The following is a 27,816-nucleotide window of genomic DNA, read 5'->3' as shown; positions in this document are numbered from 1 at the left end:
TAATTTTTAAACATATGGTGTTAGATAACTGATGCCCACATGTAAAGGGTAAAGAAACTTCTACCTTTACCTCCCATAGATGCAACAAAGAAAAATAACTCCTAGACCTAAAATAAGAACTAAAACTAGAGCTTTTTCGCAACGGGTTTGCCGCCAGAACGCAGGTGTCGTGAAAACCACCGCTAAACCTAAACCAAAATGGGAAAGGAGAAGACTCACATCAACATTGTCGTCATTGGACACGTAGATTCGGGCAAGTCTACCACTACTGGCCATCTGATCTACAAATGTGGTGGGATCGACAAAAGAACTATCGAAAAATTTGAGAAGGAGGCTGCTGAGATGGGAAAAGGCTCCTTCAAGTATGCCTGGGTCTTGGATAAACTGAAAGCTGAACGTGAACGTGGTATCACCATTGATATCTCCCTGTGGAAATTCGAGACCAGCAAGTATTATGTGACCATCATTGATGCCCCAGGACACAGAGACTTTATCAAAAACATGATTACAGGTACATCTCAGGCTGACTGTGCTGTCCTGATTGTTGCTGCTGGTGTTGGTGAATTTGAAGCAGGTATCTCCAAGAATGGGCAGACCCGTGAGCATGCCCTTCTGGCTTACACACTGGGTGTAAAACAACTAATTGTTGGTGTTAACAAAATGGATTCCACTGAACCACCCTACAGCCAGAAGAGATACGAGGAAATCGTTAAGGAAGTCAGCACCTACATTAAGAAAATTGGCTACAATCCCGACACAGTAGCATTTGTGCCAATTTCTGGTTGGAATGGTGACAACATGCTGGAGCCAAGTGCTAACATGCCTTGGTTCAAGGGATGGAAAGTCACCCGTAAAGATGGGAATGCCAGCGGAACCACACTGCTTGAAGCCCTGGATTGCATTCTGCCACCAGCTCATCCAACTGATAAGCCCTTGCGTCTGCCTCTCCAAGACGTCTACAAAATTGGTGGTATTGGTACTGTCCCAGTGGGTCGAGTGGAGACTGGTGTTCTTAGGCCTGGTATGGTGGTCCCCTTTGCTCCAGTCAATGTTACAACTGAAGTAAAGTCTGTTGAAATGCACCATGAAGCTTTGAGTGAGGCTCTTCCTGGGGACAATGTGGGCTTCAATGTCAAGAACGTATCTGTCAAAGGTGTTCGTCGTGGCAGTGTGGCTGGTGACAGCAAAAATGACCCACCAATGGAAGCAGCTGGCTTCACAGCTCAGGTGATTATCCTGAACCATCCAGGCCAAATCAGTGCTGGATATGCACCTGTGCTGGATTGTCACGCAGCTCACATTGCAAGTTTGCTGAGCTGAAGGAAAAGATAGATCGTCGTTCTGGAAAGAAGCTGGAAGATGGACCCAAGTTCTTGAAATCTGGGGATGCTGCCATTGTTGATATGGTTCCTGGCAAACCTATGTGTGTTGAGAGCTTCTCTGACTATCCTCCTCTGGGCCGTTTTGCTGTTCATGACATGAGACAGACGGTTGCTGTGGGTGTCATCAAAGCAGTGGACAAGAAGGCAGCTGGAGCTGGCAAACTCACCAAGTTTGCCCAGAAGGCCAAATGAATATTATCCCCAATACCTGCCACCCCAGTCTTTAAATTTTATTTTTATTTATTTATGATAGTCACAGAGAGAGAGAGAGAGAGAGGGCAGAGACACAGGCAGAGGGAGAAGCAGGCTCCATGCACCGGGAGCCTGACGTGGGATTCGATCCCGGGTCTCCAGGATCGCGCCCTGGGCCAAAGGCAGGCGCTAAACCGCTGCGCCACCCAGGGATCCCACCCCAGTCTTAATCAGTGGTGGAAGAATGGTCTCAGAACTGTTTGTGTCAATTGGCCATTTAAGTTTAATAGTAAAAGACTGGTTAATGATAACAATGCGTCGTAAAACCTTCAGAAGGAAAGGAGAATGTTTTGTGGACCATTTGTTTTATTTATTTTTTTTGTGTGTGTGTGTGTGTGGCAGTTTTAAGTTATTAGTTTTTAAAATCAGTACTTTTTAATGGAAACAACTTGACCAAAAATCTGTCACAGAATTTTGAGACCCATTAAAACAAAAGTTTAATGAGAAAAAAAAAAAGAACTAAAACTAGAAAGCTCAGAGAAAACTGTGTGACCTAGCAAAGATTTCTAAGACTAAATGAAAAAATGTACAAACTATTTTAAAAAAGAAGAAATTAGACTTCTAAAACATTGAACACTTATGCTTCCAAAGGATGAGCTTAAGAAAATTGATTGGCAAGCCATAACTGGCAGGAATTACAAAGCATGATTCTGAGGAAGAGATGAGTCCAGAATATATGACGAATCCCTACAACTAAATACTGGAAGAAAAATAGTCCTCAAAAACTTGAACAAATGTTTTGATGGGTATTTAATCCAAGAAAATATAGGAATGGAAAGTTCATAATTGCAAACATATTCCATATCCACAGGCATTGAATCTGAATAGGAAATAAATACCCCTATCCATCCTCTAGATGGGCTAGAAGTAAAGAGATAGTCACAAACAAGTATTGGCGAGGATGTGGAACAAAAAGAACTCTCTTACATTGGTGGTTGAAATAAAATTGCTTTGGATACTTTGGAAAGGATTTTGGCAAATTTGTTTATCTTGTAATTACCACACAGCCTAGCAATTACATTTCTGAATATTAATGAAAAAACAAAAACAGTATCCACACAAAGAATTATACTTTAATGTTTATAGTAACCCTATTCTTAACAGGAAAACACCTCTGAAAATAATCCAAATAGAGCAATTGTATCCACAAAATAGAATACTACTCAACAATATAAAGAAACAAACTGTTGATAAATACAACAACATGGAGGGACACTAAATCTTTACACTAAGTGACAAAAGCCAAACACAAAAACCTACCTACTATATGTTTCCACTTATATGAATATTCTAGAAGAGGCAGTGGTTATAACAGTTGTTGCTAAGGGGCCCCAGGTGGGAGATAGGGTAGAAGCATGATTGCACATGAATACCAAGGAACTTTTAAGTGATAGAAATGTTCTGAGATGCCTGGTCTGTCGTCAGTTGGTTAAGCGACGAACTATTGATTTCAGCTCAAGTCATGATCTCAGGGTTGTGAGATCAAGCCTGGCTCGGGCTCCATGCTCACTGGGGAGTCTGCTCGAGATTCTCTTTCTGTCTCCCTCTGCACCCCCCCCCCATTGCATACATGCACACGCTTTCTCAAAATAAATAAATAAATCTTAAAAATATAAAAATCAAACAGAACGTAATGTAGAAATGTGCCATGTCATGATTGTGGGGGCATTTACATGACCATATACATTTTTCAGAACTCATCTAACTGTAAAATTAAAATTGGAAAATTTTATTTTATATAAATTATGTTTCATTATAGGTTATTTTTAAAAGTATTAAGTTCCACAAGTTCTTTGCTTATTACATATCTACAACATTAGGGTAGCATAACAATGGAATATGTGTACATAAGTAGAGATGCATATGTATTCCCAACAAAAACGATTGGTAAAAATCTGCCTTTTGTCCTGCTTTTCCTCACTTTAGGGAAACACTTCTTTAAAGTATTAGTTATTTCTTCCCTTCCAGTGCTACTCTCTGAGTCTTTCTTACTTTGTGTAAAAGCAACTCCTCAGCTCTCCATGCTTGAGAAAATTTGAGACCTTTTCTTCTACAAAAAAATAGTATCTTTCTTATATGCATTTAACTAAAAATTGAGTGTCCACTATATGCTAGATCATTAATTGAGCAGTCTCATATACTTTTTTTCTTAATCTTAATAATATTCTCTGAGGCACATTTTGTTATTTCCAGATAAGGGCAGGTGATAGTCAAAGTGAAGAATCTAAAGAGATTCATTGATACCCAGTGTTACCAGTTCATAAGCGGAGAGATTATTCCCTGTCACCTCAGATCCTCTGAGAGTCTGTTTTCTAATATAAATGCTTAGGGTTTCATGATTAATTGGAGGTTAATGTCCCAAGTTACCTGGCTCCATTTTTAAGAATGCTTTTCAGTGATTAAAGAGAGTAGAACATTTGAAATGTCAGAAAATATGCTTGTCTCCCATCTAAAATAGGTTTTAGCAAGTGGCCTTTAATTAACTTCCAAATAATACAACAGAGCTAGCTCTAGCTACCTAGCTGATGGGGTCTTAAATGCTCACATAGCATAGAAATGGGAAATCCTAATTTCTTTATATTAATTAGCCTTATAGTTATGTAAAAGGGCCACTTGACATACAGAGAATTAAATAACAAGAAAATCAGCTTCCCAGATACTGGAAAAAATGGCCTCAAATAAAATGTATTCATGTAAAATAATTAAGCACTTAGGTATAGTATACCTCAGCACTCAGTGAGTCACCTTTTTTTTCTTTCTTGGCAACTGTGGTTAATATGTCAACATTATTGGCTACCGAAGTTAAAATTAACAAAATAGGAATGTTAAGAGCAATTTTTGAAATGCTTTAATTGTTAATAGTTTTAAAAATGGTTATGACTTTAGAGTTCAAGGTATATAATGCATTTTTCAACATAGCCATAATCAGGGTAGTAAAAAGTGAAATAATATATATATATATATATATATATATATATATATATACACACACACACATATATATATATTTGTGTAGATTCTGAGCAAATAGAATCTTCTATTTTTAATTATGAATATGCCAAAGTTCTTTGTGTTTACATTGCTCATGGCAATTTCCTATATATTTGCTCCCAGTTTGCAAAAGAATATGCAAAATTAAAACTGCATTTTTTTTTTTACTTTAGAGAGATGCACCAACAAATTCTCTCTCCAGAATATGTGGGTCTCAAGTGAAGACATATGTCATAATATCTCTGAAACTTCTCACATAGAAAATTTAAAAAATATTGCTGCCCCCTAATAATTTACCCTTGTATTAACTGCTCTTTAGGTTTGGTGTACTTCTCCACCTCTTCTATTCACACTGGCATTACATCTACATCCTTCTTTGGAATATGATAGAAAATTATTTTCAGAGCCTTCATAATGAACAAAAAAACAATTTCTGTCAACTAGTTTATAATACTTTTCCAGTCACTTCATCAAAAATGCTTGTGTTTCTGAATATATGTATTCAATTACTTTTTTTAAATTGAAATAATATTTTAAATAATTTTGATTCAAAGCAGATAAATGGAAAAGATGGATTGTGATGTTGAAAAGTTACTAGGACAATCAAAAGGTCAGAATAAAATGAAAACAATGTTTTACAATATATAAACAGCAAAAGAAGTGGTTTTATTTAGGTTATTAAAATTTATTTTACTCCAATGCAATTAAACTATATTTCATTCTTTATTTTCGGACACTCCATATATCTTGTGTAGTGTAGTCTTAAATTTAATATGCTGACCCTGAAGAAAGACTACCTGGGAAATTTCCCAGTTTAAACTACTCTTGCTGTATTTGCTTTCTTTTGTCTCTTCAGAAAGCAGAGGCAAAGGCAACCAACCTGCATTAGATGCTTCCATTTCATGAAATCAAGAGATCTATTCTTCATCAGATGTTCCAAATTTAGGAAACTGTCAAAACTTAACAAAGCCTGCTAGCTAAAGGAATAATTTCATCATTTTGTTTTTCCTTTAAGAATCACACCAGAGTCATTTATTTCCATTTTACATCTGACGTTGCATCAATCAAGAATGTTCCCTGTGTTTCCTTCTCTTATGAAGCTAAATGTACAAATAAGTAAACCCTCAAATTATATAGACTTCATGGTAATGCCCAGCAACCCATTTTTCTTATGTAATTCCAACTTGCAGTAACAGCTTCTTAAAACAGGAATATTTTATCTTAGATATGTAGATGGCCACGGACTCACCATGTGGCCTTACTATACTCGTTTACATGCTCCTAATTTTTAATACTTCAAATAGAGTGTGCAGGGATAAAAAATTTTTGTTACTATTTTATATTTACTTGCTTACATTTTTCATTTGTTGGTGCTAAAATAGCTTCTGAAATTTTCTTCAAATTGACCTTATATGCATGGTTTTGTGCACATGCATATTGTGTGTCTGTGTGTTTGTGTGTGAGACAGAATGATAGAGAAAGAGAGAGAGCAAAGAGAGAAAGAGATGGGAAGGGAATGGAAAGGAAGGGCAGGGCAGAGACCCAAATTTAGGACTTAATTCTATAAGAGTTATCCTCTGCAAATCACAATTAGAAGATAATACATGAAAATAGAACCTAGAGAACATGGTATATTATTTTGTCAGTGACAGTGTTTTTGTACTAGTTCATAATATTTTCTCCCTCTTTCCTTTTCCCTAATGTTCTGTTTTGTTAGCTAATTATGAAAGGGACAAAATTGGAAAAATAGCAACACTGGAAATATAGTTAATGGACTAGTTCACATTAATTACTACTGTAGGATTTCTGCAGATATTATTTCTCAAAGAATCATTTAAAAGGTGGCAATTTGGCATTGTGTCAGCTACATAATTCTTTCTGAAAAATGCCAACAGAAACCCAATATAACAAAAAAAAATAACAAATTTCAACTGTATTTCTGACCATAATGTTAATTTTTCTGTAAGAGAAAATAATAGAGCTGGGAGAAATCCAAGTCATTATCTTGTCCAACACTTTCATTGCAACAATGAAGTGAGTCAGGGGAACTTAAGGCAATGCTACTTAAGAGCATACTTAAGGAGGCTTTAACATGGGCAGTTTTAGGCTTTTCTCCCTTTCTGCTGCCCTCCTTATTCTTCACTTGAGGTCGGGAATAGGTTGATTTTGTAAACTTTGTTATTTTATTCACATTAAGTTAATTGTGGGTCTGGTAAATGAATCAAAATTAAAAGTGGGGGAAAATATGTCAATAAATTGCCATTAGTAATTTCCTTTAATACTGAATACTGATTATATGACCCAATTATATTATTTTTAAAGGAGTAAAACATTCTGATTAAATCAATAGCAAAGATTACAAGTATCAGGTTAGGTGTAAAATAAAACCAATGGCAAAGCAGAATTCCTGGATTAGTTCTACAATGACTATAGTCAAATGAAACTTTAGAAATACACATGGAATTTAGAAAATCCTTATTTGAATAGAAAACACAAGAGTAAATCATTGTATGTAAATAGGAACATCTGCTTCTAACAGTGAAATTTTAAAAATTTAAAATTTAAAAATAGATACTTCATATCAAAATCTTAATTTTGCCTTCTTACAAACAAATGAGTGAGATCTAGACATTCCAGGCCAGCATTCTCCGACAGCATCAGCCAGCTGGGTCCAAATGGCAGCAGTCCTCCCTCGGATTGGGCATGTGCACTCCAGTTCATTATGTGCTCTATCCTGTTGGCCTCATGCATCATATCACCTGCCTGGCTTTTGTAAGCCCTTGAGTCTGAGACCCTGGAGGTCTAACAACTGAGGCACTGATGATGAGCTTAATTCAGTTCCAAAAAATATCAGCTGTGAGCAAGGTACTTTCATAGTTACTGGTGATACAAAGAAGAAGGCATGATCCCTGAACCCAAGGAACTCATAGATCACTGTTTCCAGTGAGATCAACTGGTAATTATAATACTTTACAACATCTTCATTGAAAAGGTATAGAGGTGGTAAAGACCAAAGTGATTAAATTCACCTTACAGCTTCTTGAGATGGTACTTAGTTAACTGATATTCAGTGTTTCTTCTTTTCTAATGTATGCATTTAAGAGTATAAATTTCCCTCCAAGCATGGTGTTAACTCTATTTCACAAGTTTCAACATGTACTTTTGTTATAACTAATTTTAAAACTCTTTCTAATTCCCATCTATGTGATTTCTCCTTTGACCTGTGGGTTATTTAAAAGTGTATTTCTTAATTTCCAAACATATGAAATGTTCTAATTATTATTATAGGTTGCTCTCTACCTTAATAATCTTATAGCAAACATATTCTAAATGATTTTAGTTCTTTGAAATTTGTTGAGACTTGCCTTATGGACTAGCATGTGGCCAGATTTGTAAATGTCAATGTGAGTTTGAAGAGAATATGTGTTCTTCAGTTGTTGAATGCAGTGTTCCACCCATTAGGTCAAGTTTGCTGATCCTCGGGGTACAGGATGGTTCAGTTGGTTAAGCATCTGCCTTTGGCTCAGTTCGCAATCTCAAGGTTGTGGGATCAAGCTCCATATGGGGCTCCCTGCTCAGCAAGGAGTCTGCTTCTCCCTCTCCTTCTGCCCCTCCTCCCTCCCTCATTCTCTCTCTCTCTCTCTCTCTCAAATAATAAAATCTTTTTTAAAAAAGTTTGCTGATCATGTCATTCAGATATTCTACATCTTCACTGATTTCTAAAATCTACTTTTTATTAAGGATTTTATTTATTTATTCATGAGAGAGAGGCAGAGACACAGGCTCTCACACACAGAGGGAGAAGCAGGCTCCCTGCAGGGAGCCCGATGCAGGACTCAATCCCAGGACCCCAAGATCACAATCTGAGCCAAAGGCAGATGCTCAACCGCTGAGCCACCCAGAATCCCTCTAAAATCTACTTATCCTATCATTTACTGAGAGGTATGTAAAATATCTTGTCATATCTTGTCATAATTGTGGATATGTCTGTTTCTCTTCGTAAGTGGTTTTGTAAGTCCTTATGTATTTTTTATTAAGATATAACATCCGTAAAGTACATAATCTTAAATAAATAGGTATTTCTGATAGCAGAAGGAAAAATTTTGGAATCATTTTAAACATGACAAAAATCTGTCTGAACAGAGATAACTTTAAAATGCAAAGTCAAAAAATGCAGTCAATATACTTCAATTAAAGATAAATAAAAAATTTAAAAGTCAACTGTACTTCAGTTAAATATACAAATAAGTGAAAATTAAATAGAATCAAATAAAAATTCTTAAAAATGCACATATTACATCTTAACATATTTTATTAATCACTGGATAGTAAAGAGATTATTGAAAATCTTATTTTCCTTTCTTAAAAGTATGACTAAAGCAAGCAGAAAAGTTAGAAGTTGTATCTATAATACAGAGCCAGTTCATGAAATTCAGGCTGTTGGAAAATTTCTCAGCTTCTAAATGAATCACAGTTTTTTTCACTCTTCTTAGTTTGTTGCATAGGCATAATTTACTTAGGATGGAATTCTTGAATTCAGTTTCATTATCATAAAAGTTTTTCATCTATATAAGTGATAAAATCAACTAGGATACCCTCCTCTCAACCTCATTTCTTTTATATCTGTTCAGGGGAATATGACCTGCTTATTGTGGTATTCATAGACAAGGGAAATATACTAATTAAATTGGATATTCATCATCTGCTAATTTATATTAAAAGGTAAAACCACCATGGTATGTCAGATGCTAACAGTCTCCATCAAAATCTCATGTGAAAAATGACAGTCTCTAGCAAAGCAAAAAACATATAGCATGATAAGAATAGGGGCACGTGGATGGTTCAGTCAGTTGAGCATTGGACTCTTGGTTTTCAGCTTGGGTCATAATCTCGTGGATTGAGCCCCACATCAAGCTCAGCATTCAGCACCAAGTCTGCTTGAAAGTCTCATTTCCTCCCCCTTTGCTGCTCCTCCTCCTCCTCCTCTCTCTCTCTCAAATATATAAATAAAATATTTTTAAAAAGAGAAGAATAGTTGCTTGTCACTCATTTACCCTCAGCCCCATGCTCTAGAGATGGGGTAACATAGTAGATTTATATATATTATTACTTTCTCCTAACCATTACACTTTCAGAAGAGGCGCTGGAAACTTCACAGTTATTTTTTGAAACATTGACTCCTCCTTTGAACTATTACTAGTGTCTGCATTACACACTTTTTCTCTATTTAGATATAAATTATTTTTGTTATACTCGCATAATTTGCTTTCCTTAAAACTCAAATTCTGTAACATGAAAACAAAGAAAAACCATTTGCAACCGTTCTGTTGCAGCTAGCTATATAACTTTGAGCAAGAATATAACTTCAAAATGATCTCATGTCAATCCCTCACCTAAAGCAAAGGTCAAGTCTGAGTCTATTCAAATTCAAATTATTTAAGTATTTGAGGACTGAAATAATGACCATTTCTACATTATTGATATCTTCCCCCTAGATGGCTGAATAGGCCTTCAGAATAAGTGTCCTATGGTGTCATTATGTAGTCTTATTGACATGGTTTTAATACAAATCAACCTCTTAAGTTCAAAATCTTTTCCTTCGTTTGACAGAGATATTTTCTTCAAAAAGAGAGAGCAGGAATTTAATATTTAAATCTATATCACAATTATCTTTAAAGAAATAAAAAATGCTATCAACTTCATAGGTTTTATGTAATAAATTAAGCCACCTGACACAAATCATTAAAGGAGTATATTATACAATGCAAAGAGTTTTAAACATTAACTAATTGTCTCATACTACATAGATGTAGTCTAGTAGCTACTGTCTAAAATCAGGGACAGATGCATAATCTAACCTAGATTACCCACATATTCTCTCTGAAATTTGAAATGTAGGGTGTCCCCACAAAACCATTTTCTATATACCAAGAACCAAATCAGAGAGAACTCTTAGAAGACAGCTGCAGTTGTCCAAGCAATAGATTTGAGTGTATTTTATTGCTATTTTTAACTTAGAGAAAGGGGGGAAAATGGCACATGGAATAGGGTAAATCCAAATGTTAGAGGGTTAGAGTCCACTGCAGCTCACTAATTTTGTAATGACTTCAAGTTTTTTAATCCCTCCTGACGGTTTCCAATCAGATGTTCTTGAAGCTTCCATGAAGTTTTAACTTTCTATAATATTATGATTTATTCCTATAGCACTTTTTAAAATGGTAATACGAGATGAAAATCTCTTGAGACTGTGTGTTTATTTTAAAATTTCAGTTACAAAATTCTCTCTGGAATATGTCCCATTCAGTACTGTATTTGGCATGCTGTGATGTTTGTAGAAAAAAAGATACTTGAAAATTATTTGCATTTCCTTCAAATGACACATATGTATGTAATTATGACATGCATATGTAAAATAAGACATGACGATAGAAAATAAAGGTATGTGTCAACTTCAACTTGAATTTTGTAAACAGTTCATTATTAGAGTATACTTGTTTATATTTTCCATTTGGTTTTAAATGCCTAGTTGTTGAAGCATCCATGACGTTTACCTTGTAGTTTTGTGTGTGTCGGAAATGGCGATGTGGAGGAGGTATGTGCAGAGAGAGAGACTAGATTTGGAAACTAAAAAGGAAAATGTTTTTTTTCCCCATATTTTTCTTGTTTTAATTGCTAGGTCAAGATCCCAGGAAGAGTGTTTCTCAGTAAGAATGTAAGGTGCAAGGCAGACTAAAGTATTGCATATTGAAGGGTTTTAAATAGTGCATGCCCTCAAGGACTGAGGATTCAAGCCAGTAGACCTGCTAAACTTAAAGTCACAGGGTAAGACTGACATCTTTTTGAATTATCTGAATCTGGTGGGACAGAATTTTAGTTGGCTATTTTATTATGTCACACTTAACTTCTTTTTATTGATTAAATTTTAATTGACTACTTAATATTTTGTGTAGGTGAACATTTATGTGTTTTGTTGACATACTGATAGGATTACAGAGTGAAAGTTAAGCATTTTACGTGCCATTGTAAAGAAAAGGAGCATTATGTAACTTATTTCATATCCAAACATGTACGGTATGTAAGACCAGTCAAATCACCAAAAAACATCAATCTATTAGGGGCAAGAAGATTCTTGGAATTTCCTAATTAGAATATTTTACCCTTTAGAAATAATTCAGCTTATTTCTGGAATATATATCCAGAACCTTGAAATGCCCAATTAATCAAAAAGTTTTTAGATCATGAGTTGACCAAATTTATATGGTAATCAGAGAAGTTTCTTGTGTATAGAAAATTCACGGGATGCCTGAGTGGCTCATCGGTTGAGCGTCTGCCTTCAGCTCAGGTTGTGATCCCAGGTCAGGGGATCAAGTCCCACATCAGGCTCCCTATGAGGAGCATGCTTCTCTTTCTTTCTATGTCTCTGCCTCTTGCTGTGTCTCTCATGAATAAATAAATAAATAAATAAATATTTTTTTAAAAAAAGAAAAAAATTCACGTGGAGGTTGTGAAGTAATAAGGCTTTAATGACAACATATGTTTTAGTACAAAATATAATTTAGACCACTTCTGACGATGTGTTTTGCATCAATGCTATCAGGAATCTAATGGAAAATACAGATGACTGGGCCCCTGTCCTAAGTAAGTGAATCACAAACTTTCTGTCTGTAAAAATGAAGATAATTAATAGTGTTATCTAGTAAGAATATTGTACAAATTATGCAACTAATTCACCTGCTATTTAGAAATCTCTAAATAACAATGGGCTGTATTGTTGGATATGTATGTGTGTAGTTCTCTTTTAAAACTGGGATTTTCTGGGATCCCTGGGTGGCGCAGCGGTTTGGCGCCTGTCTTTGGCCCAGGGCGCGATCCTGGAGACCCGGGATTGAATCCCACGTCGGGCTCCCGGTGCATGGGGCCTGCTCCTCCCTCTGCCTGTGTCTCTGCCTCTCTCTCTCTCTGTGTGTGTGTGACTATCATAAATAAATAAAAATTTAAATAAATAAATAAAACTGTGATTTTCTTTCATTATTATTATTTTCTTTACATTTCTTTCATTGTGGTTATTATAACTGTTATTATTCATTATTATTCACTAGTTGCTGTTATTAATTCTGGCATACTCCAAAATTTGAAAATCGTGTATTTACCTATTTTCTATTATGCCCTAATAATAAAATAACAAGGAAAATAATACTCTAGAACCAGCAATAGTTTTAATATACATATTATATATATATTGAGGTTTTCTAAGCTACTCCATGTCATTGATAGATGATCCCAAACCAAAAATGGATACTCTCTGCAGTATGATGCATTTGTTTTGCATTTAGCAGAAGGCTGTTGGTCATTCTGGAAATTTCATTTACAGACTGAGACTTTAAAACTACAGTGTGGTTTTTCTTGGTTTGTATTTTTATCTACCCCTGAAAATGACTAGAAATGAAATGGAACATGAATTCCAGAATTTGCTAAAATGCTATATTGAAAATTTCTCTCAGGGTTTGCATTTTTAATGTTCAATGCAAAAATTACTCATTATTTTCATTCTCATATGACAAATTAAATTATGTTTCATTTCACTATTTTATAGAACAGTATTTTTTCTCATAAAATCTCTAGGACGTACAGCCAAGAATAGCTTGATGAAAATGATTTCTCTTACTTTTCTTCTTAAAAACATTCTTCATCTGGCATCTCTAAATAGATAGCAAATTGCTATATGCATTATACATTTTTGTCTTAAACTGACAATTCGGTATTTGGCAGTGTTTGTATTAATGTAAAGTGCTTAAGATGTTGTTCCTAAAACCTGTAAGTTAATAATTATAAATTATATGTTATAATTATAAATCAGTAATTATTCAATAAATAGAGTAAGAATAATTTTAGTTGAAGACAGAAATCTCTAAATAATGGACTGAATTATTGGATATGTATGTACGCAGTCCTCTTTTAAAACTGGAATTTGGACTTAGTGTAAGCCCTTAAATTGTTAACCACCAGCTCCTGACCGTAAAATTGTATTAAAGAATTATGATCAGTGCACACAGCCACAAACTCTTCGATAGTGTTCAATATGAATGTCCTTCTGTTATCCTTCCATCATTCTAAAAAAATAAAAATATTTACTGAGGACGCTTATTATCACCAAATAAACTACTTTACACTTCCTTTAAATTACAAAGTGAGACTCATGCATTATAGAAGAAATTAGAGTATAGACATTTTTATATGACTGCCAAATTTCACAAATCTTAGAAATGACTGGGATCCTGCTTAGGTTAACTGACTCTAACGCCCTCAATTTTTCTATATCTTTTTATCTCATCTTCCTTGTCGATATTCTTTACCAGTCCTAATTGAGGTTTGGTACTGTAATTTGACTTAATTCTTACAAAGGTAGCTGATAGACAATATAACATAAAAAAAACAAGACCTTTCCTCATTTTTAGACAAAATTCTACTTCTTTCTCCCACCTTCTGCTTTTGCATTTAATCTGAAAACACCCATTAAGCAAACAGCCAAAGTTCTCCTATTCTTATTCCCTCTTTATACATCTTTCAGTGCTCATCAAGTCTTGTCATCTCTTTTGACATATCTGTTTTGGAAGTTTCTCCCAGACTGCTCATCATTGATTCTTTCCCCTACTCCCTGCCATTTACAATGAACACACCAATATCAATTAGTGTAGAGCTGCTTGTTATTTTTTGACCTTTAAAAAGGCCAAATCCTTCCATTTATTTGTTTCAACTGTGTACTTGACAATATTGTTTTTCTAATGGAGGGTCATGAGTTGATTCCGATTTGATAACTCAGACTTTTTCCTCTCAATTTTGTAACTTAATGAATTTTTGACAATTCCAATTTATTGACTATGTGCATATACCTTGACCTTGAAATCCTTCCACAACCATTTGTAATGTTATAGTTGAATATAGTCAAACTTGAAAATTATATTGAAAGCCATCGCATCTGCCCAGTTTTTACTCAAAACACTGCACCCTCTTTCTTCCCTCTCACATTATCATACCTTCTCATATCTTCTGCATAGGTTGCTATTCACTATCTTCATCCTTAAGCTAGCATTAAATCTTCATTATATTTAACATTTTCTTTTGACTTCCCCTTCTACCACCATACAGAGTAGTCTTCTTTTAAAGGGTATACATCTTCCTTTTCGCATATGATTATAACTTAATCATGGGAATATTTCATCATACTCAGGAATTCCAGCCATACTCAAAGGGCATGAAGTTATCCAAGAGCAGGTGTTGGGGATCATTCTTAGAATTTGGTCTACCATACACAATTTACAACCAATATCTTGAAAAGTGGTGTTAATCTTCACCTTCAATCCTGTTCCATTCTTTTCTCGGTTAAGTTGGTAATGCTATCATCATAGCTACCAAAGGCAGAATTGGAGGAATAAGCCCTATTTCCTCACTGTCTTCTGATTTTGAACCATCATTCAGCACATTCTACACACTTACTAGGCATTTCTTAAATCTATCCTCATTGTTATTGCTATGTCATTCATTTTATACCTTGTAATTTATCGATCAATCATCTTTTATTATTCCAACATATCTTTACATTACTGCCAGAATAAATACCAAGATAAAAAAATTGAGCATGGCACACTTCTACCATAAGTCACATAATGCAATAATTTTTAGTGGTAGTGGAGCAAGTGGCATATTAGAGTAGACTTGGGATATTTTTCCAAATGCTTCCACCTCTTCACCTCCTCTTTTCATTCTTATATTCTGACCCAAGCTTGGATTGATAATCTGTTTGAGAATGACTGCTTAGTCGTTCTTATTTTTCATTTAAAAATAATGAAATTCGAATTTTACAGATCTGTAATGGAGCCTCCATTATCTAATCCATTTCCCTAGCTTGATTTTCTATTCCTCAGCATCTGATATTTCACCCTTTAAAGATACTTACCCCACTTATCTCATTATATATAAATTTAGTATTACTACTCACAATGTTTACTTTCTTAGAATTTCTTGACCCTCTTCTTATTTTGTCAGATTACTATTCAGTTCGGGGTAGTTACTTCACATACCAACTTTTCTAAGTTGATATTCATGATTTCTTTTTCCACTTGTTCTCCATAGAGCAAATTAGTTCCCTCCTGTCTACAATTTTCATTTTAGTTGTGTATTTGTCTAGCTCTTACAACTTTGATTTGCATTTCTATTTATATAAGTCTTTGTGGTATACTAACTCTAAGGTATCCTCCAATTATTACTACTCCCTGGTGTTCATGATTTTGTGTAATCCTCTTTCCCTGGATATGTACAGAACTTGTGACTTGCTTCTAATCAATAGTCTATGGCAGGGACGCTTGGTGGCTCAGCAGTTAAGTGTCTGCCTTTAGCTCAGGGCATGGTCCTAGGGTCCAGGATCAAGTCCCGCATCAGGCTCCTTGTGGGAAGCCTGCTTCTTCCTCTGCCTGTGTCTCTGCTAATCTCTCTCTCTCTCTCTCTCATGAATAAATAAATAAAATCTTTAAAAAATAGTCTCTGGCAAAGGTGATGGGATATCACTCTCATGATTGTATTATATAAGACTCCATCTTGTGATAGTAAGATTGCTTTAGAGATTTTCCTTGCTGGATTAATGAAATATGTGGCCATATTGAGAAAGCATCATGAGGCAACAAAATGTGGAAGTCCACTAGGAACAGCAGACAGCCTCCAGAAGCTGAAGATGGCTTCAAGATACTGAGAGCAGCTTCTAGCAGGTACATTAGAACAAACAGTAAGTCAGAGCTCTCAGTCTCATAATCTCAAGGAAATAAATCTTTCCACCACTTGAGTAAACTTGGAAACAGATTCTTCACTAGTAGACCTGAAGATTAAAACATGCTGGTTGATGCCTTCATCTCCTCCTTTTTAGATCCTGAGAAGAGGACTCTTCTAAACTATGTTCAGATCTTAAACTGCTGAAACTGTGAGATAATAAATACGTGATTCTGTGCTGTTAAAAGTTTGGTACTGCACAAAAACAGACACATAGATCAGTGGAACAGAATAGAGAATCCAGAAGTGGACCCTGAACTTTATGGGCAAATAATATTCGATAAAGGAGGAAAGACTATCCATTGGAAGAAAGACAGTCTCTTCAATAAATGGTGCTGGGAAAATTGGACATCCACATGCAGAAGAATGAAACTAGACCACTCTCTTTCACCATACACAAAGATAAACTCAAAATGGATGAAAGATCTAAATGTGAGACAAGATTCCATCAAAATCCTAGAGAAGAACACAGGCAACACCCTTTTGAACTCGGCCATAGTAACTTCTTGCAAGATACATCCACGAAGGCAAAAGAAACAAAAGCAAAAATGAACTATTGGGACTTCATCAAGATAAGAAGCTTTTGCACAGCAAAGGATACAGTCAACAAAACTCAAAGACAACCTACAGAATGGGAGAAGATATTTGCAAATGACATATCAGATAAAGGGCTAGTTTCCAAGATCTATAAAGAACTTATTAAACTCAACACCAAAGAAACAAACAATCCAATCATGAAATGGGCAAAAGACATGAACAGAAATCTCACAGAGGAAGACATAGACATGGCCAACATGCATATGAGAAAATGCTCTGCATCACTTGCCATTAGGGAAATACAAATCAAAACTACAATGAGATACCACCTCACACCAGTGAGAATGGGGAAAATTAACAAGGCAGGAAACAACAAATGTTGGAGAGGATGCGGAGAAAAGGGAACCCTCTTACACTGTTGGTGGGAATGTGAACTGGTGCAGCCACTCTGGAAAACTGTGTGGAGGTTCCTCAAACAGTTAAAAATATACCTGCCCTACGACCCAGCAATTGCACTGTTGGGGATTTACCCCAAAGATACAAATGCAATGAAACGCCGGGACACCTGCACCCCGATGTTTATAGCAGCAATGGCCACAATAGCCAAACTGTGGAAGGAGCCTCGGTGTCCAACGAAAGATGAATGGATAAAGAAGATGTGGTTTATGTATACAATGGAATATTACTCAGCTATTAGAAATGACAAATACCCACCATTTGCTTCAACGTGGATGGAACTGGAGGGTATTATGCTGAGTGAAGTAAGTCAGTCGGAGAAGGACAAACATTATATGTTCTCATTCATTTGGGGAATATAAATAATAGTGAAAGGGAATATAAGGGAAGGGAGAAGAAATGTGTGGGAAATATCAGAAAGGGAGACAGAACGTAAAGACTGCTAACTCTGGGAAATGAACTAGGGGTGGTAGAAGGGGAGGAGGGCGGGGGGTGGGAGTGAATGGGTGACGGGCACTGGGGGTTATTCTGTATGTTAGTAAATTGAACACCAATAAAAAATAAATTAAAAAAAATAAAAATTAAAAAAAAATAAAAAATATTAAAAAAAAAAAAGTTTGGTGATTTGTTATACAGCAATAGAAAGCTAATGTATTCTTCAGTGCTGGATATTGGCTTCCTCAAGAGCAGATTGTGCCTTAGCCATTCTGTTCACCCTGTAGTAGAGTCTGATACAGAGTAAATGCTTCAAGAAGATTTGTTGAAGGATTTTAGTTATACAGAAGGCATAAATTATGTGGCTCCAGGCCTTAGGTAGTCATTAATTTCCAGAGATATAATATAGGCACTAGCGTCTCTTCTGCTTTTTTCCTTTTTAAGTCCAACTGATCCACCCACCCAGAACTTCATGTCAATTAAATCCAAAGAGCCCTGAACCTGTACTTCAATGACCTTAATATTGATTTTAACCTGCATTTTTTAAAATATATTTTTAGCCTTCATTCTTGATTCTAATCTGAATCTTAATGTTTTCTTCGGTGGCCCATTTGATTTGATGATATGCCGAGATTTTTGTTTTAACTTCTTTGATGTCATATCACCTTGATTTTAGATATTTACATAATCTCACTGAAGAAACCTCCTGACTCCAGGCCCTATTTCTAAATGACACAGCTGCCATATGGGGAATCAGATAGTTATTTCATGGCGATTTATGGTTTTAAATCTTCTCATTTTCTAAGAGTCAGCCATTCTCCCGTCCATCTCCATTGAAAATAATTTGTCATGGGCAAAAGAGCACCATGAATAGATGCTTATATTTATACTACAAAAGACAGATGTGAAAGCAGAGTAGTTGGTGCTGTATTTTTAAGCACGACTGACCTAAATGAACTTCTGTGGCTCTCTTTTTTTCCTGGATATAATCAGAAGGGTTTGGAAAGAAGTGGGCATAAGCTATACAATGATTTTTTTTTTTTTTTGATAACAGAGTGATACGAGCAGACAAAATGCCTACTGCTTTTAAGGGATTTGAAGCCAATGGGTTTCTTCAAATGTCACCTATTTAGTTACTCATTGTCCATGTGTCCACCAATGACTAGAATGACCAGGATTTCCAATTGTTTAAATTGTTCTGGTTAAATAGACAGAATATACTGGTTTTAAAATAGAGCCCTATCTACAGGCACAAAAGAGAAAACACACAGTTAGTAGCTACCTGATGACAAACATCTGGTATATATACCACTGTATGAATTGGTAATGTCTGCATTTTGACTTGAAATATTTTATCTATAGAAACCTCTAATCCAACTTCTAAAAAACTCTCACTCTATTCTTCCATTCCAAATACTGCTAACAGCATGTAGCCTTTGGGTCTTATCAATTCCAGTTTGGCTTTACCCTCCTGATCCTAAACTTTCAGAGCCAGTATTCTTTTTTCATGGAAACTTTTGGCACCTAAGGAACTGACCATTTCCTAGGATTTATTGAATAGTGATATTAGTTTATCCTCATCTATCTACTTTTATATCATTAAGAGCTAAATTTCCCAAGAGAATGCTCTTACTTTTTTCCCCAAACATGACTAGTATTCCATTTCTAATCCTAATCATTTCTCTGCCAATCACGCTCTGCCCTGCATGCACACTTTCAGCCCTACAGTGAAATTTACCTTTTTTCAAGCTAATTTTACAAAAGCAACTACAACTGTATATTCACTTCAAAAATGATAGCCTGGGATAAATTATGCTACTTGGGGTCACAAAAGAGTGGAGATCTGTGCTGTCTTCAATTTAGGAGAAATTTCATCCACAAAATTTCACACTGTCACTGTGATGATGTCATTCTTTTTGTCATGCCTACATTTCCCAGCTATTTACTCTCCAATAATGACAAGACAGTTTTCAAAATACTGTGCAAAATCTGGTGTATGTATATGTATATATGGATGTATCCTTTTACATTTCCATTATTCATTACCTGATGATTAATAGAATTTCAATAGTGCTTTGATGAGCACTCATGCTGCCACACATTCAAGAAAGAACAAGACAGATGCAGTTTACTTACCAATTCAGAATTGTATGTAACAATTGACTGTAGTCTTCTGGCAAATACATTCTATTCCCCTCATCCATACTTTCTCTACTTCTTGCAATACCAGACAAAACCACCAACATAATAAAAGTTGTATCTGTTCGGTATCTAGTGATTCTCTAAAAAGCCAGCAGAATATGGAATGTCTGTTTCACATTTTGAGTCATACATCATTTTTCCATAACTTTTTATATGTAATATTTTCTTCTTTCAAATGTTGCCTATCATTAAACATTTAGCATTGTATCTTATGCCCTTATATTGAGATAGCATATACTATTTGTAATAAACTAAAATAATTCATGTGATATTGATCAACATGACCTCAACTTCCTCCTCAGCTTGACAAACTTTAAGCAAGTTTCTTCTTGACTACAGACTTCTGGCCACCCCTTTCTTAGAGCATTTACTTTAGAAAACTAACTTATAATTGCAAATTCTTCCTCTGCTCCTTTGAAATGTAGATAAATCTTTTCCCAGTCTATTGCCAGTTTTACAATGCAGGAATGTCTTTCTCAAGGACTTGGAAGCCCTCCTGTTGAAATGTAATCAGCAAACATAGATTCCTTATCTCCCAATCTGTGTGATGGTAGGATTCTAAGTTCTATAAGCACCAATCAGCAAACACATATGGTGTAATCACATTGACTAATCTTTCTAATGTTCTTCAATACTTTTTCACTAGCTCACCCCAGGCTTTAAAAACTATACTGTCTTTTGCTTCAATGGAATTGAATTCAATCTCTCTCCATATTGCAATAGTTTTGAGTAGAGTCTTGTTCTCTAATTTGATCCAGTGCAAATTTTTGACAATATCCCTAACTCCACATAATTATATTAATGTGAAATAAAATGGGCTTTCTACTGTGTGATAATAAGCAGCAAGAAATCTAGTTTCCATTTATGAAGCAACTATCTGCAATTCTATTCAGTGTCTGATTTTATATCTAGTACTATATGTGTAGTATTTTGTTTAATTTCCATATTTGATTGCTATTTGATTTGATTATCTTTTTTTGATAACCAATTCTGATCTTACTAGAGCTGATAACATTGTAAAGTATTTACTGAAGCTAACTACCAGAAGGGTCATGGAAAAGGATTAAAATGCATTCATATTAATGAAAGCATAAAAGTTTTACCTAGACAGCTTTCAGAATATACATTCAACAAAACACAATTGATCTATCTTCTTTTGTTTCATATATTAGCTTAAATTTGGTCTTTAGTCAGAAAAACCTATTTGAAGACACAGAATCTTTTTCATATTGATGTTATGAGAAAGAAAAAGTAATGGACCTGTATTACCTCTTTAAAAATGAAAAGGCCAGCCTAGACTATATATAAACCAACCTTTACCCTACCTTCACATAGATAATAGACAACATATGCCTCTTTGGTTTATGTGAAATACACCTTTTGGTCTCATGTCTAAAATCACTATTTAAATACTCAGAAACAAAAAAAAAGCACATTTTATTATGTTTATTATGTTTTTTTTTTTTTTCTTTTTTGAGAACACTAAATGCTCAACATCTCTCAGCATCAGGGAAATATAAATTAAAACCACAATAAGATACCATCTCACTTCAGGCAAAATGGCTAAAATTAACAAGTCAGGAAATGACAGATGTTGGTGAGGTGCTGAGAAAGGAGAACCCTCATACACTGGTGGTGGAAATGTAAGCTAGTGCAACCATTTTGGAAAGCAATATGGAAGTTCCTCAAAAGTTTAAAATAGGGGGTCCCCTGAGTGGCTCAGAGGTTTAGCGCCTGCCTTTGGCCCAGGGCATGATCCTGGAGTCCCAGGATTGAGTCCCAGATTGTGCTCTGCACGGAGCCTGCTTCTCCCTCTCCCTGTGTCTCTGCCTCTCTCTCTCTCTCTGTGTGTCTCTCATGAGTAAATAAATAAAATCTTAAAAAAAAATTAAAATAGAGGGACACCTGGGTGGCTCAGTGGTTGAGTGCCACCCTTTGGCCCAGGACATGATCCTGGAGTCCCAGGATTGAGTCCCACATCGGGTTCCCTTCATGGAGCACACTTCTCCCTCTGCCTGTGTCTCTGCCTCTCTCTCTCTATGTCTCTCATGAGTAAATAAATAAAATCTTAAAAAAAAAAAAAAGTTGAAAATAAGACTACGAGTCAGCAATTGCACTACTGGGTATTTACTCTAAAGATACAAATGTAGTGATCCAAAGGGCACTTGCATCCCAATGTTTATAGCAGCAATGTCCACAATAGCCAAACTGTGGAAAGAGCCCAGATGTCCATTAACACATGAATGGATAAAGAGGATGTGGTATATATATATATACAGTGGACTACTACTCAGCCATAAAAAGAAAAGAAAAAAGAATCTTACCATTTGTAACAACATGGATGGAACTAGAGGATATTATGCTAGGTGAAATAAGTCAATCAGAGAAAGACAGTTATCTTATGATCTCACTCATATGTGGAATTTAAGAAATGAAACAGAGGATCATAGGAGAAGAGAGGAAAAAAAAAACAAGATGAAATCAGAGAGGGAGACAAGCCATAAGAGAAACTTAGCCAATATTAAACAAAGGGTCTCTGTAGAGGGGGAGATGGGTAAGGGGATGAGGTAACTGAGTGATGAACATTAAGGAGGGCATGTGATGTATGAGCACTGGATATTATACAAGACTGATGAATCACTGACTTCTAACTCTGAAACTAATAATACATTGTATGTTACTTAATTGAATTTAAATAAAATTTAAAAAGAAAAAATAAAACACTAAATGTAGCTACTAAATAATCTTTAAATTAGGCTATATTTAAAATGTTCTAAAGTATTTAAAGCTCTCTATATAATAAGAATTACATTTCATTTTCCACATATACTGAGTATCCCAAAGAGTAAGTTACTGAATATTTTTAGGCATAGCTTGGGAACATAAAGCCTATTGAGAGTACGTATATCATACTTTCTAGTAATGGATGATATTTACTCTTCAAAGGAGATAAAAAAGAAAATCGAGACAAGTCTTACAATTTAGTAAATGAACCCACTCAAAATCAGAATGGATCAGCTTCTGGGTTAAACCCTCTGGATAAAACTCTGGATAAAAATAGGTAAGCAAATATTAGGTATTCCTAGATTAAAATGGGATATTTGAATATTATTTACTTTACGATATCTTTAATCACCTTATTGTCTTATTTTATTTTTCAGATAGTATGTGACCTTCATTCACTTGGAAAAAAAGCAAAAGCATAATATATTTATATATATCTCAGTACCTTTTAATGAAGCTCTCGGAAGAGAATATGTTTTCACATTAGCAGAAAAACTGTAGAATAGAAAAGAGGAAGGCCAAAATGAGAAGAAAGAAAAGAACTAAAATAAAAAAGTTTTATCCTGCCACGCTATCCTGCAGGGCAATATACACGTTTAATGCAATCCCTATCAAAATACCATGGACTTTCTTCAGAGAGTTAGAACAAATTATTTTAAGATTTGTGTGGAATCAGAAAAGACCCCGAATAGCCAGGGGAATTTTAAAAAAGAAAACCATATCTGGGGGCATCACAATGCCAGATTTCAGGTTGTACTACAAAGCTGTGGTCATCAAGACAGTGTGGTACTGGCACAAAAACAGACACAGAGATCAGTGGAACAGAATAGAGAATCCAGAAGTGGACCCTGAACTTTATGGTCAACTAATATTCGATAAAGGAGGAAAGACTATCCATTGGAAGAAAGACAGTCTCTTCAATAAATGGTGCTGGGAAAATTGGACATCCACATGCAGAAGAATGAAACTAGACCACTCTCTTGCACCATACACAAAGATAAACTCAAAATGGATGAAAGATCTAAATGTGAGACAAGATTCCATCAAAATCCTAGAGAAGAACACAGGCAACACCCTTTTTGAACTCGGCCATAGTAACTTCTTGCAAGATACATCCACGAAGGCAAAAGAAACAAAAGCAAAAATGAACTATTGGGACTTCATCAAGATAAGAAGCTTTTGCACAGCAAAGGATACAGTCAACAAAACTCAAAGACAACCTACAGAATGGGAGAAGATATTTGCAAATGACATATCAGATAAAGGGCTAGTTTCCAAGATCTATAAAGAACTTCTTAAACTCAACACCAAAGAAACAAACAATCCAATCATGAAATGGGCAAAAGACATGAACAGAAATCTCACAGAGGAAGACATAGACATGGCCAACATGCACATGAGAAAATGCTCTGCATCACTGGCCATCAGGGAAATACAAATCAAAACCACGATGAGATACCACCTCACACCAGTGAGAATGGGGAAAATTAACAAGGCAGGAAACAACAAATGTTGGAGAGGATGTGGAGAAAAGGGAACCCTCATACACTGTTGGTGGGAATGTGAACTGGTGCAGCCACTCTGGAAAACTGTGTGGAGGTTCCTCAAACAGTTAAAAATAGACCTGCCCTACGACCCAGCAATTGCACTGCTGGGGATTTACCCCAAAGATACAGATGCAATGAAACGCCGGGACACCTGCACCCCGATGTTTATAGCAGCAATGGCCACGATAGCCAAATTGTGGAAGGAGCCTCGGTGTCCAACGAAAGATGAATGGATAAAGAAGATGTGGTTTATGTATACAATGGAATATTACTCAGCTATTAGAAATGACAAATACCCACCATTTGCTTCAACGTGGATGGAACTGGAGGGTATTATGCTGAGTGAAGTAAGTCAGTCGGAGAAGGACAAACATTATATGTTCTCATTCATTTGGGGAATATAAATAATAGTGAAAGGGAATATAAGGGAAGGGGGAAGAAATGTGTGGGAAATATCAGAAAGGGAGACAGAACGTAAAGACTGCTAACTCTGGGAAACGAACTAGGGGTGGTGGAAGGGGAGGAGGGCGGGGGGTGGGAGTGAATGGGTGACGGGCACTGGGTGTTATTCTGTATGTTAGTAAATTGAACACCAATTAAAAAAAAATTAAAAATAAAAAAAAAAATAAAAAAAAAAAAAAAAAAAAAAAAAAAAAAAATAAAATAAAATAAAATAAAAAAGTTTTAAGTAGGAGAAAGACTGTAAGATATGAAGGAAAAATCATATCTTGTCTAATTAAATTAAAATGTCCAGTGAATTTTATATTCTTTAATGAAGCCTATATTTTTACATAGAGCACATAATCTTTATTATATTTACCTTCTTCAGATGGAGAACATGTTTTCCCCTTCTGCTTCAGTGAAACTTTGATTCACATTATGTATATTATTTTGTTGACAAGTCTTATATATTTATCTTCTAATAGTTGCTGTTAATTAGGGAGGGGAAAATTTTCTGCATTTCTACATGATCAGATTATTGCTCTAGAAACTAACTTCTTTCATTTGTAAATTGAGTGATTTGCATACGAATTGTTTCACTAGCTTTTTTGGCTTGCCACTAAGGTAGTATCATAGTATCATATGATACAGACCTTCCTTAAAAAAAAATATTTTATTATTTATTCATTGGAGACACACACACAGAGGCAGAGACACAGACAGAGGGAGAAGCAGGCTCCATGCAGGGAGCCTGAGGTGGGACTGGATCCTGCTATTCCAGGCTGAAGGCAGCGCTAAACCACTGAGCCACCCTGGCAGCCCTGACACAGACCTTCCTATCTCAAATTTAAATTTAAAACAAAAGTAACTCATGGTGCTATATATGTATATATAACTATATATATTATTATATTTATGTAACTGTATATTATAATTATATGTTTATAAGATAATTATAACTGTGTAATAATTGCATATTATATTTTTTGGTGATTTTTTTCCTACAAAAAAGAATATGTGGATATTTTGTTTCTTTCCTTTTTTCTTTTTTTTTTCTCTCTCTGTAATATAATGCAGTATAAGCCAGCTAGATTCTGGGATGCATATAAGGGAGGAAAAATATATATATACACACACTTTTGTTTATGTGTGTGTGTGGATGTGTGCATGTCTAATAATATTTTATAACTATTTAAACATTTCTCACTAAAGTAGAGGGAGATAGACTAAGAAATTATAATCTTCCAGCCATCAAGATTTAAAGAGGTATCATTTATCTCATATGTGACTGGTATTGAATATCAATCTATGCATTAGAAAGGTTTAACCATATTTTTCAATAGTGCATGTAATAGGTGTTGATGGTACTGAGTAGAAGAGTTTTTTGACACATAAATTACTTATGTCCAGCATAATCATTCAGACTCTGACAGTTCAAATGCTTATCTTCACGGAGATGACTTTGCTCTTGCTAGTAAATGAAATTGACATAAGGGTTGTTGAAGGAAGTAGAATGAGGCATTTCAATTTCAATGTCAAAAACATTGAATCTTCTCATTTTGTTAAAGAATTTTGAGACCTATAGGGAGATTAGAAAGCTTGAAAATGCTAGTTTTGTTTCATCCTGTACTTTTTAAATATGCACTGAGTGATTAAAAGGGTTTATAGGATAAAATACAAGAATATCCATGTAAATTAATACAGTAAGTTTCTTGAATGAGTTTGGTTGAATGCAAATGAATGAAAGGTTTTAAATTATTCAAAATCTTGACTAAATATTTAGAGGTTAGAGTTCAAATATCTCTTCAGATACAGAGAGCTTTTGAAATTTAGGAATTAGTTGAATATCTTAATTTCTTAAAATAATCTGTGGTTATAAATAAAGGGCAATTATGTAGATATTAGAAGATGACAATAATTACTGGAGATTAAATTTCTAGATGATTTCTGTAATTATTTAAGACTTAACCTTTAGAATAGCTAATGAGTATACTGAAGGAGAAAGTTAATTTGATGGAAGAAAAATATTATCTGGTACCTGGTGATGAGCATTATAAACATGAAGATTAATGTCAAGACAAATATTTACTAATGTATTTGAGGTTTTTTTAAAGCCATACATTATATATAATGGAAATAACTTTAATATCATGGCTTGGTTTACTTACAATTTATTTCATAATTTTTACATGTCATGTGATATTATCCTTTTAATTTTTTTGAACATTTAAAATGAAAAATCATTTTGTCATGGGCTATACAAAAACAGCTCTGATTTCCCAGACCTGATTTGGCCCGAGGGCCATAGTTTGCTAATCCCTGTTCTATACAGCAGGTCCCCCCTTGAACAAAAAAGTATGAGGCATGCAAAAGGAAGAAAAAAGTCTGAAGAGCCAATTTAATCAGTAGTACAAAAAATCAGATATAACACATCTGTTGGAACTATAGGATAGGGAGGAATAATTTGTTAAAAACCCTAATGGAAAAAAGTAGACAAAATTCAAGACCACATGTATTTTAAACACAGATTAATGCTCAAAGAAAGAACCAAATTTATATGTTAGAAATAACATAGTAATAGAACTAAAGAATATTATTGAGGGATCATCAGTTGACTCAGAGCAACTGAGAAAAAATTAGAAAGCTTGAAGAGAGGCAAATAGAAATTACCTAAACTGAAATGATATGAGAGAAAAAAGTGGAAGTAAAAGAATCAACAATAATAAACAGAAAAACCTAAGAGCTATAATTCAATATCAAGCAGTCTAATGTATGCATATTTAGAATCCCTAAAGAAGAAAGAAAATGGAGCAAAAGAAATGTCTGAAGAAATTAAGGACAAAATATTCCAAAATTAGTGACAGATAAGAAGATCAGAAAACATCAAGGAAAAATAAAATGAAAATAAAAATCAACACTTAGTCATACCATATTTTTACCTCATAAAACCAAAGAGAAAGGGAAAAATTTGA

General features: G+C 34.9%; 1 long non-coding RNA gene across 15 annotated transcripts in view; it reads left to right on the top strand.

The window, feature by feature from the left end:
- Positions 1–27,816, top strand: part of LOC112645914 (uncharacterized) — a 313,664-nt gene that overhangs the window by 22,750 nt on the left and 263,098 nt on the right. For all 15 annotated transcript variants that reach the window (XR_007408158.1, XR_007408162.1, XR_007408166.1 and 12 more), the window contains exon 3: positions 11,302–11,447. This is a non-coding gene — a long non-coding RNA (uncharacterized LOC112645914). The remainder of the gene's footprint in view (positions 1–11,301; positions 11,448–27,816) is intronic.

The sequence above is a fragment of the Canis lupus genome, chromosome 34 (genome assembly GCF_003254725.2).
Source record: "Canis lupus dingo isolate Sandy chromosome 34, ASM325472v2, whole genome shotgun sequence".
Classification (NCBI taxonomy): Eukaryota; Metazoa; Chordata; class Mammalia; order Carnivora; family Canidae; genus Canis; species Canis lupus.
This window is presented reverse-complemented; position numbering and strand designations above follow the sequence as displayed.